An 18,529-nucleotide genomic window follows, 5' to 3' on the forward strand; every position below is an offset into this window, starting at 1 on the left:
GGATTATGGGATAAGACAAAAAAAGCAGAGTTGAGGACTGTTGGATCAGTGATGATCCCATTGAACGGTGGAGCAAACTCAATAGGCTGAATGGCCTTATTTTACTCCTTCACGCTACGGTCTTAAGTGGTGTGGCCCCTCAACAACACCAAAGGTCTTGTATGTAAGCAGGTAGCAGGAAGTTTGATGCTGCTTGCTTCAGAAAGAATGAAAATGGGCTCATGATTTGTTGTGATCTTTGTGCTTATTTCTGGGGGCTTTCCAACTTTGCCTCCAGAGTTTCTACCAAGCTTCATTGGCATCATTAGTGATGCCTTAATGCCAAGTCTAGCTGCTGGCAATGAACAATGTAACAACTTCCCTTGTGTCAATCAAGTGAAGACTATACATGTTGAATGATTTAAAAAAAAATACTTTTCAAGAGAACACTGTTGTAAAACTGCCTGAAGATAGGTCTGGTTATTTCACATCATGGACGTTAAGCAGTTTTATCAATTGCATTAGATAGCTTTGATTAGATATAGAGCCAGGCTGTGTACAGCCAAGTGCAGTGACATTTTTGATTTTAACAAAATTAGATCCCTGGAACCTGTGTGTCATTTATGTCCCCAAAAGACATTTTAGTGATACAGATTGTAGGACTCATTTGTCTGCCTCTTGGGCAATAGACCTGCAGAACATTATAATAAAACATTAGGATGTCAAACGTTTTATTTGAATAGCCTTGTGTCTTATTTTGTAAATATTGACTTAACCTTAACCTTGACTATGATTTCAGAACATTTATTCTTTCAATGCCCTAAATCAGTTAAATGTTTTTGTGATTTGGAATCTTAAATGCAAGTCCTGCATCATCTTTCATTTATGTTATAAAAATTGAAGAAAACACGTTAATAAATTACAATTAAATGTTTATTGTGATTTTAAAATCTCTTTCCGCTTGATGTGCTTATCATTACTTATAGGACTGTTACCTAAATTTGTATTATAATGAACATCATTAAATATGAAAGAAACAGAAACGCTGCTTACAACTTACCGTCAGTTAAAATGTTTGGGTGGAAAATCTTTCCCTGTGATTTCCTGATACATACTGCCTGTCATCTAAATTCTCTGCCAACAGAACAAGCTCAAAAATGGTCCAATCTTTGAAGGCCATTATTCTTGATAAATAACTTGCCACTTTCAGTTATCTTGTATCCAAAACCAGCCTGGATGGGGAGGCCACACTGGATCTGGTACTTGCTAATGAGCCAGGCTGGGTGTTTGATTTAGTGGTAGGTGAGCACTTTGGAGAGAGTGACCATAATTCATTTATGTTTACTTTAGCAATGGAAAGGGATAGGAACATGCCACAGGGCAAGAGCTATAGATGGGAGAAGGGCAATTATAATGTGATTAGGCAAGACTTAGGAAACATAGAATGGGTTAGCAAAATGCAGGGGATGGGCACAATCAAAATGTGGGGCTGGTTTAAGGAACAGATATTGCGTGTCCTTGATAGGTATGTCCCTGTCAGGCAGGGAGGAAGCAATAAGGTAAGGGAACCATGGTTTACGAAAGAAATTGTATCTCTTGTTAAGCGGAAGAGGGAGGCTTATGTGACAATGAGACGAGATGGTTCAGATGAGGCGATGGAGAGTTACAGATTAGCTAGGAAGGATTTAAAGAGAGAGTGAAGAAGACCAAGGAGGGGATATGAACAGACATTAGCAGGTAGAATAAAGGCGAACCCTAAAGCTTTCTATAGGTATGTGAGGAATAAGAGGATGACTAGGGTAGGATAGGGCCAGTCAAAGAAAGAAATGGGAAGTTGTGTGTGGACCCTGTGGAGATCGGAAAGGTGCTTAACGAATATTTCTCATCTGTTTACACTCAGGAAAAGGAGAATATTGTAGAAGAGAAAACTGAGTTACGGGCTACTAGAATTGAAAGGATTGAGGTTAGTAAGGAGGAGGTGTTATCAATTCTAGAAGGTGTGGAGGTAGATAAATCCCCTGGGCCGGATGGGATTTTTCCGAGAATTCTCTGGGAAGCTGGGGAGGAGGTGGTGGAGCCTTTGGCCTTGATTTTTGAGTCCTCATTGTCTATAGCTTTAGTACCAGAGGACTGGAGGATTGCAAATGTTGTGCCCTTGTTCAAGAAGGGCAGTAGAAATGACCCAGGTAATTATAGACCGGTGAGCCTTACGCCTGTTATAGGAAAAGCTTTGGAAAGGATTATAAGAGATAGGATTTATAAACATCTAGCAAGCAACAATTTGATTGGAGATAGTCAGCATGGATTTGTCAAGGGCAGGTCGTGTCTCACAAACCTCATTGAGTTTTTTAAGAAGGTGACCAAGCATGTGGATGAGGGTAGGGCAGTTGACGTGGCGTACATGGACTTCAGTAAAGCCTTTGTAAGGTTCCACATGGTAGGCTATTGGAGAAAATACAGAGGCTCGGGATTAAGGGAGATTTAGTAGTTTGGATTAGAAACTGGCTTTCTGTAAGAAGGCAATGAGTGGTGGTAGATGGAAAATATTCAGCCTGGAGTCCGGTTACTAGTGGTGTGCCTCAAGGGTCTGCTTTGGGACCACTGCTGTTTGTCATTTTTATAAATGACTTGGACACAGGCATAGGTGGATGGGTTAGTAAGTTTGCAGATGACACTAAAGTCGGTGGAGCGGTGGAAAGTGTGGAAGAATGTTGCAGGGAGACTTGGATAAACTGCAGAATTGGGCTGAAAGGTGGCAAATGGAGTTCAATGCAGATAAATGTGAGGTGATTCACTTTGGGAAGAATAATAGGAAGGCAGAATACTGGGTCAATGGAAAGATTCTTGGTAGTGTTGATGTGCAGAGGGATCTTGGTGTCCATGTACATAGATCCCTGAAAGTTGCCACCCAGGTTGATAGTGCTGTTAAGAAGGCTTACGGAGTGTTCGGTTTTATTGGGAGAGGGATTGAGTCCCAGAGCCATGATGTCATGCTGCAACTGTACAAAACACTAGTGGGGCCTCACTTGGAATATTGCATGCAGTTCTGGTCGCCCCATTACAGGAAGGATGTGGAAGCATTGGAAAAGGAGCAGAGGAGATTTACCAGGATGTTGCTTGGTCTGGAGCGAAGGCCTTATGAGGAAAGGCTGAGGGACTTGGGTCTGTTCTCATTGGAGAGAAAAAGGCTAAGAGGGGATTTAATAGAGACATACAAGATGATCAGAGGATTAGATAGGGTGGACAGTGACAGTCTTTTACTGAGGATGATGACTTCAGCTTGTACAAGGGGGCACAGCTGCAAATTGAGGGGTGATAGATTTAAGACAGATGTCAGAGGCAGGTTCTTTACTCAGAGAGTGGTAAGGGCGTGGAGCACCCTGCCTGCCAATGTAGTGAACTCAGCCACATTAGGAGCATTTAAACAGTCCTTGGATAAGCATATGGATGATGATGGGATAGTGTAGGGGAGGGGCTTAGATTAGTTCACAGCTCGGCGCAACATCGAGGGCCGAAGGGCCTGTTCTGTGCTGTATTGTTCTATGTTCTATAAAACATCTACCCTAATGTCTTCAATTTACTAATTTTCTGCTTAAAGATCCTTGTCAAAACTAACTTTCCACTGATTCAAATAATTTTTCAACATTACATTCAATGACTTCTCTGAATTCCTCTGCAACTCAGTGACGACTACACAATCAAGTATGAATTTTGAAACTACTCCCCAAACTTGCTGTTGTTATTTGTCTAGCTGACTGTTTGAGATAGACAGTTCCGGCAGCTGCTCGCATTAACAGCATTTATATTCTGACTTTAAGATAGTAAAATTTTTAAAACTATAGTGATTGTAAAGGCCTATATAAAACATTGAGGTATTAAATAAGTACTTTTATTACAATTGTTAACTTCCCTGCACACTTCCAATATTTTAGTATATATGGAGACAAATCCTGATTTTTTTATGATTAAGGAAACGTTTCATTCTAATTTGTTTCCATATGCATTAACTTCACCTTCCAGTCAGAAACTGATGAAATCACAACAACATATCAATATGAGCAGTCTCCTTGATATTTCCATTCTCTCCCATTGTTCTTGATAGTTCAACTGGGATATGTAAATTGAATTAATCCACGAGGCATCTTAGAGTTAAATTCTTTGTACTTCCAAAAGATAATTGTTAAAGACTTCATGGAGCAATCAGCAGTCCATTCTACCATTAATATCACAATTGGGCCTGTTTCCACACTGTGGGGAATCTAATCTAACAGCAACAATGCATCCCTGCTAAGACAGTACATGCAGAATATTTAAGTATTTTTAAGGCAAGACAGATTTTTGATTACCAATGAGTTGAAAGATTGTTGGAGATGTGCAGGAATGTAGAGTTGAGGTTAAAATCAGATCGGCCATGATCTTATTGAATGGTGTAGCATGTTCAAAGGTCTGAGTAGCCTACTCTTGTTCCTTGTGCCTATGTTTGTACATTGTAGTGGTGTACCCCAGGGGTCGCTATTGGAACCCTTACTTTTCCTGAAGTACCTTAATGGTCTGAATCTTGACGTGCGTGGACGATTTCTATGTTTGTAGGTGGCATTAAACTTGGAATAATTGTAAACTGTGAGGAGGGAAGTGGGAAAGTCCAAAAGGTCATTAACAACTTGATGGAGTGGGTGCTTGGGTCAAATGAGGTTCAATGCATAGAAGTGTGAGGTGATGCACTTTAGCTGGTCGGACATTGAAAGACAATACAATACAAGGGGTACAATTCAAAAGGTGGCACAAGAACAGAGGGACTTATATACATATAAGTCACATATTGGGTCAATGTGTACTCAGATAATTGAAGGAGTAGGGACATGTGGAGAGATCAGTCACTAAAACATACAGTGTCCTCAGCTTTATTAATAGGAGCGTAGAGTACAAGAACAGGAGAGTGATGTTCAACCTTCTCAAGATGGCGGCAGTGGCAAGGTATGGAGTGGTTGGGCTCTGTGTCCTTATGCTCCTGCTCCTGCTCACCTCGCTGGATATATTCTTCTTTTTTTTTGTTTTTTTCTTCATTTTTCTTTTGTATCAACGTTCACCTTTTATTTTTTTTCTGCGGCTGTGGTGGATGAAGACACTTGAAAGGACCTGCTATGGTGGCAGCAATCTGGTGGATCCAGATGACCATTCTTTGTGGCCAGGGCTTTGTCGAAGGCTTCATTGTCAGTGGGTCTGGCCTGTTACTCCTGGTGGCAGTGTGGTGGTTTCATCAGTGGCTATAGTAGTGGTGGTGTGGTGGCTCCATTTTGTTCCTCTTGGCTTTGGTGGCAATGAAGTGGCTTTGGAGTCAACTTCAGCAGTGTCAGCATGGTGGGCCTGGTCTGGAAACCTTTACTTTGGCGACCTCAGGGACAGTTTGGGCGGTGGTGTCCTATAGCCATGCCAGAAACTAAGGAGCTGTGGAGGAAACAAAAGATGAACTTTGTCCTAACCTTGTCTCAATTATGTCTTTCTATAATTTCTGTTAAAATGGCGATGAGCTGCAGCAACTTGTATTCATCACACCGTATTTTCAAAAGTACAAGTGACAGTAAATTATAATTCTATTCTATTCTACCTTATTAACGCACTTGTTTGACCTCAGCTGGAGTGCTGTGTTCAGTTGTGGATGCCACATCATAGGAAAGATGTGGATGCATTGAGAGGGAGAGAGAGAGCAGAAGAGATGTACAAGAATGATTTCAGAACCAGTTATGAGGATAGATTGAAAAAATTTGCATATTCTTTTTGAAGAGGAGACGGCTGAGAGGAAATTTGATAGAGGTTTTCAAACTTATGAGCAGTCTGCTAGAATGGAAGAGCATGGATTAAAAGTGATGTGGGAAAGAAGAAAGGCTTGTGAGAGAAAAGAACTCTTTTAAACAGCAGATAACATAGTATGGAGCTGGAGAGGCACAACAGGCCAGGCAGCATCAGAGGTTACGCAGTAATTAGTTAGGGTACAGGACGCACTGCCTGGAAATGTGGTGTAGGCCGATTCAATAGGATATTGTGTGGTTATTTAGGTAGAAATAGTGAGCAAGGAAATGGGGAAAAGGCAGGAGATCAGCATTACATATTGATGCTTGTTTGAAGAGCCGGTGCAGACACAGTAAATCAAATGGCCTTCTTTCTGTGTCACAACAAACAGTCAAACAATGGTTGGGTATTGTTCTTGTTTCCAAAATGTGCAATAGAGAGATACTTGAGTTTGTCATGAACGTAACTGAATTTCTTTTCTGCATTTTACAAATGGAGGAACATTGAGCTGTTGGGCATATTGGTGTCTTGGCAACTTTTAAAGGATGATTGTTGTTGCTGGAAGTGGTTTTACAGTGAAGCCTTTTCCTTTCATTCCTTGAAATGTTTTGGGCAGCCATTGATTTAGTGTTGAGATTTCCGAAAGGAAATTGCGATCCTGGCAGGGGGCTCACTGGAGAAAAAGTCTGTGAAAAGTTTGGAGTGAGCAGAATTCTTAAAGTGCAACCAGTAGGAGTTTTTAAGCCATATGCAGAGGGCCCTACAAGACTGAGGGTGGACCTGGTCTTAATTTTGGGTAATGAAGCTGGGCACATGGTGGAGCATTTAGTAGACAGTGATCATAACTCTATCAGACTCAAGATTGCCATGGGAAAGGTCAAGTATAGGCATGAAATCAAAGTTCTAAACTGGGGGAAGGCTGATTTTAATACATTTAGCTATAATTTTCCCAGGCTGGTCTGGAAACAGATTCTTTTAGGCAAATCTGTGTCAGAGCAGTGGAATGCTGTCAAGAAGGAACGAGGGAGAATACGTGGTTAGTATGTTCCAAAAAATACAAAGGCTGGCACTAACAAATCCCTAGGTATTAGTGACAGTATAGACACTGAGTAGATGTTGCCCCTAGCTGGAGAGTCTGGAACATGACGTCACTGTTTCAGGAATAAAGGCTGTACCATTCTGGACTGAGAAAAAGAGAAATTTACTTTCTTAAAGCTTTGTGAACCCTTGGAGTTGACTACCCTTGATTAGTCCTTTAATTATAGAAATTAATATTATTTTATAATAATTTTGAGAATGATGTAGGAAGTTACAGCTAAATTAAGAGATAAGGCATGATTTTATTGAATGGTGAATAGGCTCAGAGTTGACGTATCTACTTCTGTTCCTATATCTTATGTTCCAAAAGGCACCTGGCCTGAATGGAATTTATTTGGAGTTTTTGAGCAAATTCAGTTGAAAAATTGCAATGATGCTGGCTGCAACCATTCAACTCTCTATTGCTAGAGGAATGGTGCTAAAGATCTGGAGGATGTTAAGTGCTTCAAAAAAGTATAAGGTTGGTAACTATGGACCAGTCAGTCCAAATTCTGCATCAGGGAAACCTCTAGACAAAGTGATTTGGTAAAAGATTGACAGTTACTTGGATAACCCTAAAATCCTTGAGTTATAAAACCATTACAGCTCAAAAGGAGGCCACTTGGCCCATTGATTTCAAACTGGCTCTCTATTGTCAATCCACTCCCATAGCTTTGCAAGTTTATGTCCCTCAAATGGTCACCAAACTTCCTTTTGAAATCATTTGTAGTCTTTTCTTAGATCCTCAGATCTGATGAATTCCTGATCATGACCATGTTGTGCATAAGAAGGTTTTTCCGCACATTCTCTGCAACTCTTGCATTAAAATTTAAACCTCTGTCCACCCAGCTCCTTTACGATCAGCTAATGGGGATAGCTTTAGATTATATTCACCACAGTGTGGAAACAGGCCCTTCGGCCCAACAAGTCCACACCGCCCCCTTGGAGCATCCCACCCAGACCCAACCCCCTATAACCCATACACCCCTGAACACTACAGGCAATTTAGCATGGCCTTTCCATCTAGACTGCACATCTTTGGACTGTGGGAGGAAACCGGAGCACCCGGAGGAAACCCACGCAGACACGGGGAGAATGTACAAACTTCGCACAGATAGTTACCCGAGGCCGGAATCGAACCGGGGCCCCTGGCGCTGTGAGGCTGCAGTGCTAACCACTGAGCCACCGTGCCGTATAATTACATTACCATTACATTAATTACAATATAATCACTGTTACTTTAATTACATTAACTAAACTGTTTATAATCTCGTAAAATCTTGATTCCTGGTTGCAGCAGCAGCGCGAGCGGGAGCTTGGACCAGGGGTCTGTCGGGAAGCCGGTGAGTCAGAGATTTTAAATCTTTAAAAAGCTTACCTCGATCAGCAGCACCTCAGAGCAGAGGTTTCTGGGAAGGGAGTGACCTTTTTTTCATCCCTCAGCTATATAAGTGATCGTTGTGTAAACCCGAGACCCTACCCTTGTAGGGCCTCCCACCCATCCACCTCCTCTAACCTTATACACCAGGGACAAATCAAGGTAAGCTTCTCTTTTTTTAAACCTTCTGTTTAGGGGGTTAGCAGGGATGGCAGTGCAGGTAGAGGAATGTTCCTCCTGCATGATGTATGAGGTAAGGGACGCCATTAGTGTCCCATCCAAACACGTCTGCAGGAAGTGCACCCAACTCTTGCTCCTCCAAGACTGCGTTAGGGAACTGGAGTGGGAGCTGGATGAACTTCGGATCATTCGGGAGGCAGAGTCAGTGACAGACAAGAGTTTCAGTGATGTAGTTACTCGTAAGCATGAAGAAAGCTGGGTAACTGTTAGAAGGGGGATAAAGCAGTCAGTGCAGGGATCTTCTGTGGTCGTTCCCCTGAAAAACAAGTTTACCGTTTTGGATACTGTTGGGGGGGGACGACTTACCAGGGGCATGCAGTAGGGTGCAGATCTCTGGCACAGAGTCTGTCCCTCTTGCACAGAAGGGAAGGGGAGATAGGAAGAGAGTGATAGTCATTGGGGACTCAATAGTTCAAGGGACTGATAGAAAGTTCGCTGGGAACGAAAGAGACTCACGGTTGGTGTGTTGCCTCCCAGGTGCCAGGGTCCATGATGTCTCGGATCGTGTCTTTGGGGTCCTGAAGGGAGAGGGTGACCAGCCCCAAGTCGTGGTCCACATAGGCACCAACGACATAAGTAGAAAGAGGAATAGGGATGTCAAGCAGGATTTCAGGGAGCTAGGGTGGAAGCTGAGAGCTAGAACAAACAGAGTGATTATCACTGGTTTGTTACCCCTGCCACATGATAGCGAGGCAAAGAACAGGGAGAGATTTCAGCTGAACACATGGCTGCAGGGATGGTGCAGGAGGGAGGGCTTCAGGTACATGAACCATTGGGGCTCATTCTGGGTGGTCTCCACTTGAACCAGAGGGGCACTAATATCCTGGGTGGGAAATTCGCTAGTGCTATTCGGGTGGATTTAAACTAGCTCAGAAGGGGGATGGGAAACCGAGGCGTAGTCCTAGTATACAGGAGGATGAGCGTAGGGAGGACATGGCCAGGACCTCACTGTCACAGGAGTGTGCTGGCAGACAGCAAGCTGGATTGAAGTGTGTCTACTTTAATGCCAGAAGTAGGTGAGTTTGCAGCTTGGATAGGTACCTGGGGCTTCGATGTTGTGGTCATTTTGGAGACATGGATAGAGCAGGGTCAGGAATGGATGTTGCAGGTTCCAGGGTTTAGAACTTTCATTAAGGTCAGGGAAGGTGGTAAAAGAGGGGGAGGTGTGGCTTTGTTGGTCAAGGACAGTATAACTGTGGCTGAAAGAACCTTTGATGAGGACTCGTCTACTAAGGTGGTATGGGCTGAGGTTGCCGAGGAAGGTTTGTCGACTGAGTCAGTATGGGTGGAAGTTAGGAACAGCAGGGGAGCAGTTGCCTCACTGGGGATTTTCTACAGTCCCCCAAATAGCAGTAGGGAGATCGAAGAACTCATAGGCCGGCAGATTGTTGAAAAGTGCAAACGTAGCAGTGTTGTTGTTATGGATGACTTCAACTTTCCCAATATAGATTGGAACCTCCTTAGTGCAGATGGTTTGGATGGAGCCGTTTTTGTCAGGTGTGTTCAGGAGGGTTTCCTTACTCAGCATGTGGACAGGCCGGTGAGGGGAGAGGCCATTTTGGATTTGGTGCTCGGCAATGAGCCAGGACAGGTGTCAGATCTCGTGGTGGGAGAACACTTTGGGGACCGTAACTACAACAGCCTCACATTTACCACAGCCATGGAGAGGGAAAGGAACAGTTACCAGGGGAAGATATTTAACTGGGGTAAAGGAAACTGTGACGCTATCAGACAGGAGTTGGGAACTACAGATTGGGAGCAACAGTTCCACAGAAAGGGCACAGCAGACATGTGGAGGCTGTTTAAGGAGCAGTTGTTGCGAGTGATGTATAAATTTGTTCCTCTGAGACAGGTAAGAAGGGGTAAGATTAAGGAGCCTTGGATGACGGGTACAGAGGTGCTTCTTGTCAAAAAGAAAAAGGCAGCGTACGAAAGGTGGAGGAAGCAAGGGTCTAGCACAGCTTTAGACGATTACAGGCTTGCTTGGAAGGAGCTCAAAAGTGGACTGAGGAGGGCCAGGAGGGGGCACGAAAAAGGCTTGGCAGGAAGGATAAAGGAGAGCCTGAAGGCATTTTACTCATACGTGAGGAATAAGAGAATGATCAAGGAGAAGGTAGGGCCGATCAGGGATAGTGTAGGGAACTTGTGCGTGGAGTCTGAGCAGATAGGGGAAGCCCTAAATGAGTTTTTTGCTTCGGCTTTCACTAAGGAAAGGGACCTTGTTGTGAATGAGAACTTTGAGGAGCAGGAAAACAGGCTTGAACAGATCAACATTGAGGAAGTTGATGTGCTGGAAATTTTGGCAAACATTAAGATTGATAAATTCCCCAGGGCCAGACCAGATTTATCCTAGGTTGCTCCGGGAATTGAGAAAGGAGGTTGCTAAGCCGCTGGCAAAGATCTTTGCTTCCTCACTCTCCACGGGCGTTGTATTGGAAGATTGGACGGAGACAAATGTTGTTCCTCTTTTCAAGAAAGGGAATAGGGAAATCCCTGGAAATTACAGACGAGTCAGTCTTACGTCTGTGGTCAGCAAGGTTTTGGAAAGAATTCTGAGGGTTAGGATTTATGACTATTTGGAAAAGCATAGCGTGATTAAAGGGAGTCAGCATGGCTTTGTGAGGGGCAGGTCATGCCTCACAAATCTTATTGAGTTCTTTGAGGAAGTCACAAGACAGGTTGCTGAGGGTCGAGTAGTGGATGTGGTGTACAGCAAGGCATTTGATAAGGTTCCCCACGGCAGGCTTATTCATAAAGTCAGGAGATATGGGATACAGGGCGATTTGGCTGTCTGGATTCAGAATTGGTTGGCTGACAGGAGGCAGAGAGTGGTTGTAGATGGTAAGTATTCTGCCTGGAGGTCAGTGCTGAGTGGTGTCCCGCAGGGCTCTGTTCTTGGGCCTCTGCTCTTTGTAGTTTTTATAAATGACTTGGATGAGGAGGCTGAGGGGTGGGTTAGTATGTTTGCTGATGACACAAAGGTTGGAGGTGCCATTGATAGTATCGAGGGCTATTGCAGGCTTCAGCGAGACATTGACAGAATGCAGAGCTGGGCTGAGAAATGGCAGATGGAGTTCAACCTGGATAAATGCGAGGTGATGCATTTTGGAAGGTCGAACTTAAATGCTGAATATAGGATTAAAGGCAGGATTCTCGGCAGTGTGGAGGAACAGCGGGATCTAGGTGTTCAAATGCATTGCTCCCTCAAAGTTGCCACCCAGGTGGATAAGGTTGTTAAGAAAGCATATGGTGTTTTGTCTTTCATTAACAGGGGGATCAAGTTTAAGAGCCGCGAGGTTATGTTGCAGCTCTACAAAACCCTGATGAGACCACACTTGGGATATTGTGTCCAGTTCTGGTCGTCCTATTATAGGAAAGATGTGGAGGCTTTGGTGAGGGTGCAAAGGAGGTTTACCAGGATGCTGCCTAGACTGGAGGGCTTGTCTTACGAGGAGAGGTTGACTGAACTCGGACTTTCCTCTCTGGAGAGAAGGAGGAAGAGAGGTGACCTGATCGAGGTGTACAAGGTAATGAGAGGCATGGATAGAGTCGATAGCCAGAGACTTTTCCCCAGGGCAGGATTGACTGCCACGAGGGGTCATAGTTTTAAGGTGTTAGGAGGAAGGTATAGAGGAGATGTCAGAGGGGGGTTCTTCATCCAGAGTTGTGAGCGCATGGAATACTTTGCCAGTGGTAGTCGTGGAAGCGGAGTCATTAGTGACATTTAAGCGACTGCTGGACGTGCACATGGACAGCAGTGAATTGAGGGGAATGTAGGTTAGGTTATTTTAGTTTTGGCTTAGGATTATTCCACGGCACAAGATTGTGGGCCGAAGGGCCTGAACTGTGCAGTACTTTTCTATGTTCTATGTTCTATGTTCTATATATGACACCATAGTGACATTCCTCCTCAAATTTGTTTACTCTGTGAAGAGCAAACCCAGCTTCTATAAATTTGGAGCTAAAACGCATTCTTCCCAGAACTATCCTAGTAAATCTTCTCTATGGCTTTTCAGTGATACTCTCAGTCCTCTGCTGTGTCTCTAATGGAAGAGTACACTGGTAATAAAAGTCAGTACTCCACAAGTTGTACCAAAAGTGTAAATGTTTAATGTTAAATAGTCCGTCCATTTCTCTTTTGTACTACTATCCAGAGTAAACGTATTGTCCACTGGTCTTCCTTTTTAAATAAGCTCAAAACTAACTCATTTCATCAATGCAAGACTTCTTTCTTATACAGGTGGCAAAGATTATAGCAGCTAAACTACTATTTAGAATAAGATTGTAACCCCTTAGTCCCAAACACATATACTCATTATCAGTTAAGACAACTCTGCAGAGATGTCCAGGATTTAAAAATAATTTGGCAAAAAAGAACAACTATCTGTGGGTCAAGGGTACAAATTCCGACAATAGGGTGCATCGACTTCTCAAAGTTCCTTCAATTTCACCAATGCCGGCAATTTTGGATTGCTGAATTGCAAAATGGTTGAAAATCTTCAGATCAGATTTCAGATTCAGACGGGAAACAGAAATCCTGATATTTGAAATTTTATTTGTTTTTAAACCATTTCACAGAGAGATGGATTTTAGCTGGTTTTGCTTTAAGGTTTCTCTCTCATTGACAGAGAGAGAGAGCTACTCTTGTCCTTCTAGGTGGTAGTGTTCATGGATTTGGAAGATTCTGTCTAAGGAACCTTTGGGAATTTACATAGAACATAGAACATTATGGCACAGTACAGGCCCTTCGGCCCTCGATGTTGTGCCGACCTGACATACCGATCTCAAGCCCATCTAACCTACACTATTCCATGTACGTCCATATGCTTATCCAATGACGACTTAAAAGTACCTAAAGTTGGCGAATCTACTACCATTGCAGGCAAAGCGTTCCATTCCCTTACTACTCTCTGAGTAAAGAAACTACCTCTGACATCTGTCCTATATCTTCCACCCCTCAATTTAAAGCTGTGCCCCATCGTGCTCGCCGTCACCATCCTAGGAAAAAGGCTCTCCCTACCCACCCTATCTAATCCTCTGATTATTTTATATGTCTCAATTAAGTCACCTCTCAACCTTCTTCTCTCTAATGAAAACAGCCTCAAGTCCCTCAGCCTTTCCTCGTAAGACCTTCCCTCCATACCAGGCAACATCCTAGTAAATCTCCTCTGCACCCTTTCCAAAGCTTCCACATCCTTCTTATAATGCGGTGACCAGAACTGTACGCAATACTCCAAGTGCGGCCGCACCAGAGTTTTGTCCCAGAACTGCTCAAGTAGCCAGCTGCTATAGTATTTATATGTTTAGACCAGTTCAGTTTCTGGTTAACGGTAACTCATCAGATGTTGATTGGGTGTGGGTGTAATTCAGCACCTTTCATTGAGAATGCCATTGAATCTTAAGGTGCAAAGGTTAAATTCTCTCTTGCTGTAGATGGTCATAGTCTGGCGCTCCTGTGCTGCAAATGCTAGGTGTCACTTGTCAGCATAAACCTGGACATGGTCCAGCCAATTACAGCTGATTAAATATTTCTTTAAAGTGTAGTCACAAATGTATCGGAGGAAATGCAGCAAACAATTTTCACATTGCATACTCCCACAAACAACACTGTGATCTAGTTTGAGCAATGAATATTGACTAAAACACTGGGGATAGCTCGACTGCCCATCTTCGCAATAGGACTTTTACTTCCAGTTGATGGGGCCTTTGTTTAATGTCCTATTCAAAAGACAGCTCCCATTGCAGTGGAGTATCTGCTTTATGTGAAGTTTGGTCCCAGAAACTGGTTCTAACTCAGATGAGAGATAACAAAGTGTGGGGCTGGATGAACACAGCAGGCCAAGCAGCATCTTAGGAGCACAAAAGCTGATGTTTCAGGCCTAGACCCTTCATCAGAAACAAAGGTTGGAGGTGCCGTTGATAGTATCGAGGGCTATTGCAGGCTTCAGCGAGACATTGACAGAATGCAGAGCTGGGCTGAAAAATGGCAGATGGAGTTCAACTTGGATAAATGCGAGGTGATGCATTTTGGAAGGTCGAACTTAAATGCTGAATATAGGATTAAAGGCAGGATTCTCGGCAGTGTGGAGGAACAGCGGGATCTTGGTGCCAGCTTTTATGCTCCTAAGATGCTGCTTGGCCTGCTGTGTTCATCCAGCCCCACACTTTGTTATCTCAGATTCTCCGGCATCTGCAGTTCCCATTATCTCTAACTCAGATGAGCAAATTACCAACTGAACCAAAGGTCAAGCTCACAAACGCTTAGTTGTTAGTTTCTCAATTTATCTTATGCCTTAAAAGATTTATATACATACACTCCAGGTCCCTTTGAGCCTGCAAATGCTTCAGATTTGTGCTATCAAGTTTATGTTGCTTCTTCCTATTTCTTCTGCAAGTACCTATTAGGATTGCTAGCAAAGGTCCTTAGGAGGAAAGGGCCAGTAGTGACAAGGATACAAGATTGATTAAGTCATAGAGAATCAAGTTGCAGTAAATTCCTGTTTCTTGGCCTGTGGGGCATTTCCAGTGGAATTTCTAATGATTCATTAATTCCTGTTTTTGATGTACAATAATAACTTCGACCTAATTTCAAAATTTGTGATGGCACAATCTTGGAATGGTAGTAAACACTGGAGAAGATCCTAGAATTCAAGAGCACGTAGACTAGTAGAATTGGCAGTCATATGGCAGAAGAAATTCAAAACAGAAAGTGGAGGAGAGAAAGCATTTGCTAAATGGTATCATTTAAAACGAGTGCAAGAAGACAGAGAACTGGACTGTTGGCATCCAAAATTTTGAAGATGGCAGGAAATTATTTGGAATCTATATATGATACTAATTCAGTCCCAGCTGAAGTACAGTGCCTAAAGCTGGGCAGCACAGTTCAAGAAGAATGTGAAATCTTTGGAAATGTTACAGAAAAAGTTCTTGGGATGAATTCTAGCACAATGTGGGTATGATCCTGACCTCTGAGGCAAAGCTTGAAGCCCTGATCTCATGACTTGACGGCACAGAAGGCGCATTTATCACGGACAATTATCAAGGTTGATCATCAGTCTGAAAATCCTTACAATCAGTCAATGATCCATGCTAAGAGCTGGAGAGACTCTTGGCTATGTCTGATATGGAGCGGCGCCCCTCAAGCTATAGCCTCTGGTTTCAGGTGAGCAATGTGTTCCAGGAAGAACAAGCTGTGAAAGCCAATGTAAGCATGTACTTTGACGACTGCATGACTCTGCAGTTGTGTTAACATTTCTATATTCCTGGAATAAGGGATTACAGCATTGTGGTTAAACTAACAAAGCTGTGGTTCAAAATCATGAACAATTTGATGAAATAAAAAAAAGTTTCCTCTGGTTGAAGGATCAATGATGCAAATTTAAGGTGATCGGCTGAAGAACCTGAGGCAGCCTGAGGAAAAATATTCTTTTTGGATGAAATCTCATCCTGGAGACCAGTTACTAGTAGTGTACCACAAGGGTCGGTGTTGGGTCCACTGCTGTTTGTCATATTTATAAATGACCTGGATGAGGGCGTAGAAGGATGGGTTAGTAAGTTTGCAGACGACACTAAGGTCGGTGGAGTTGTGGATAGTGACGAAGGATGCCGTAGGTTGCAGAGAGACATAGATAAGCTGCAGAGCTGGGTTGAGAGGTGGCAAATGGAGTTTAATGCAGACAAGTGTGAGGTGATGTACTTTGGTAGGAGTGACCAGAAGGCAAAGTACTGGGCTATTGGTAAGATTCTTGGTAGTGTAGATGAGCAGAGAGATCTCGGTGTCCAAGTACACAGATCCTTGAAAGTTGCCACCCAGGTTGACAGGGCTGTTAAGAAGGCATACAGTGTTTTAGCTTTTATTAGTAGAGGGATCGAGTTCCAGAACCAAGAGGTTATGGTGAAGCTGTACAAAACTCTGGTGCGGCCGCACTTGGAGTATTATGTACAGTTCTGGTCACCGCATTATAAGGATGTGGAAGCTTTGGAAAGGGTGCAGAGGAGATTTACTAGGATGTTGCCTGGTATGGAGGGAAGGTCCTACGAGGAAAGGCTGAGGGACTTGAGGCTGTTTTCATCAGAGAGAAGGAGGTTGAGAGGTGACTTAATTGAGGCATATAAAATAATCAGAGGGTTAGATAGGGTGGATAGGGAGAACCTTTTTCCTAGGATGGTGATGGCGAGCACGAGGGGGCCTAGGTTTAAATTGACTGGTGAAAGATATAGGACAGATGTCAGAGGTAGTTTCTTTACTCAGAGAGTAGTAAGGGAATGGAACGCTTTGCCTGCAACGGTAGTAGATTCGCCAACTTTAGGTACTTTTAAGTCATCATTGGATAAGCATATGATGTACATGGAATAGTGTAGGTTAGATGGGCTTGAGATCGGTATGACAGGTCGGCACAACATCGAGGGCCGAAGGGCCTGTAGTGTGCTGTAATGTTCTATGTTCTAAAAGTGATTAGGATTTGGACTGTACATTCTGATAGGGTGTTAGATATAGATTCAATAAGATCATCCAAACTGGCATTGAACAAATCTTTCAGGAGAAAAACAAATTGTATGAAAATAGGAAAGAGCCAAAAAGTAGAGCAAACTGAGCTGTTCTTCGAAAAATCTTGCAGAATCATTGGATCGTTGGCCTCATTCTGAGCTTTCTATTCTATGATTTTAAGCTCAGCAGTCTGATTTAAAACAAACTAAATGTTGTGATAAATTATCTGATTTTTGTTATTGGCTATAAGTTAGTTGTGTGTTTACTTTTCTGAATTGCTTCAGGCAGTAGATTTAACTTAGGTGATGTTTTCCACTATTTATTTGCTCCTCCTTGCTGTATAGAGAATTCAATTGTCCTCATGTACACTTATCAGTCTTCTTTGAAGAAGGTTGTGTACCCTGTTTCTAGCAAAGGCAATCAGCACAAGAAATCAGTGGAAACAGGGTGCAAACATCTATTAGAAATGATTATCTCAGACAAACCTACAAATAAGACTCACTTAACTTGATAATCACTGCCATTATGATTTTATCAGAAGCTTCTAACTTAGGCAGTTACGTGAAGAAATTGAATAATGGAAATTATTTGAAAGCATGCAATTGCTACATCAAACCCTCATGTAAATTAATAAACAATCATGAGCCAAAGGGATCAGCAGGAAAGGGGGAGTTCTTATTATTTGATTCAGAATCCATATGAAATGCCTTGCATCTTAATACAGGTGTGTATTAGACATTAAGTGATATTTTGCAAAAATTTTAGGATTTTTACAAGTCCATTTACAATAGATTATTGGTGGACAAATCGTCCAGAATCCCTAAAATTGATTTCCGAAATTTTAAACTTTTTGCTTCTATTTTCTAATCAACCTGTTCAGGGATGTTATTGCCCAGTTCTGGAAGTGGGTGGGAATTGGACCCAGGCTCTCTGGCTCAAGGGGAGGAACACTACCATTCTACGCGCTCTTTCAAACTCACCCGTCTCAGTTATCTCCTCTTAAGTCACAAATTTAATCGTACATTTGCAATGTTAAGCACTGAAACATTTGCCGAGATTGGAACACAGTTGAAAAACTGAGATGATACATTTTGTCTAAAGAACATGGAGGGATAGTATAGACTAAAGGGTACTACTCCAAAGGTGTAGGAGCTGAGAGACCTTAGTGTAATGTACATAGAGAGGCCAATAAATTAAGTGTCAAATACCCTAAGCTTTATTAATAGAGCCATATAGTACAGGAGCAAAGAGATTGTGTTGGACACGTAGACACAATAGTTAGACCTCCAAATTCAGGAACACACTGGAGTCAGTGCATAGAAACCAGGAGCCGGGATAGACTGAGATAACAAAGTGTGGAGTTGGAAGAACACAGCAGGCCAAGCAGCATCAGAGGAGCAGGAAAGCTGACATTTCGGGTCTAGACCCTTCTTCAGAAATGTGGGAGTGGAAGGGGTTCTGAAATAAATTGGGAGAGAGGGTGAGGCGGATGGAAGATGGATAGAGAAGAAGATAGGTGGAGAGGAGACAGACAGGTCAAGGAGGTGGGGATGGAGCCAGTAAAGGTGAGTGTAGGTAGG

This window comes from Stegostoma tigrinum, chromosome 6 (genome assembly GCF_030684315.1).
Source record: "Stegostoma tigrinum isolate sSteTig4 chromosome 6, sSteTig4.hap1, whole genome shotgun sequence".
NCBI classification, from domain to species: Eukaryota; Metazoa; Chordata; class Chondrichthyes; order Orectolobiformes; family Stegostomatidae; genus Stegostoma; species Stegostoma tigrinum.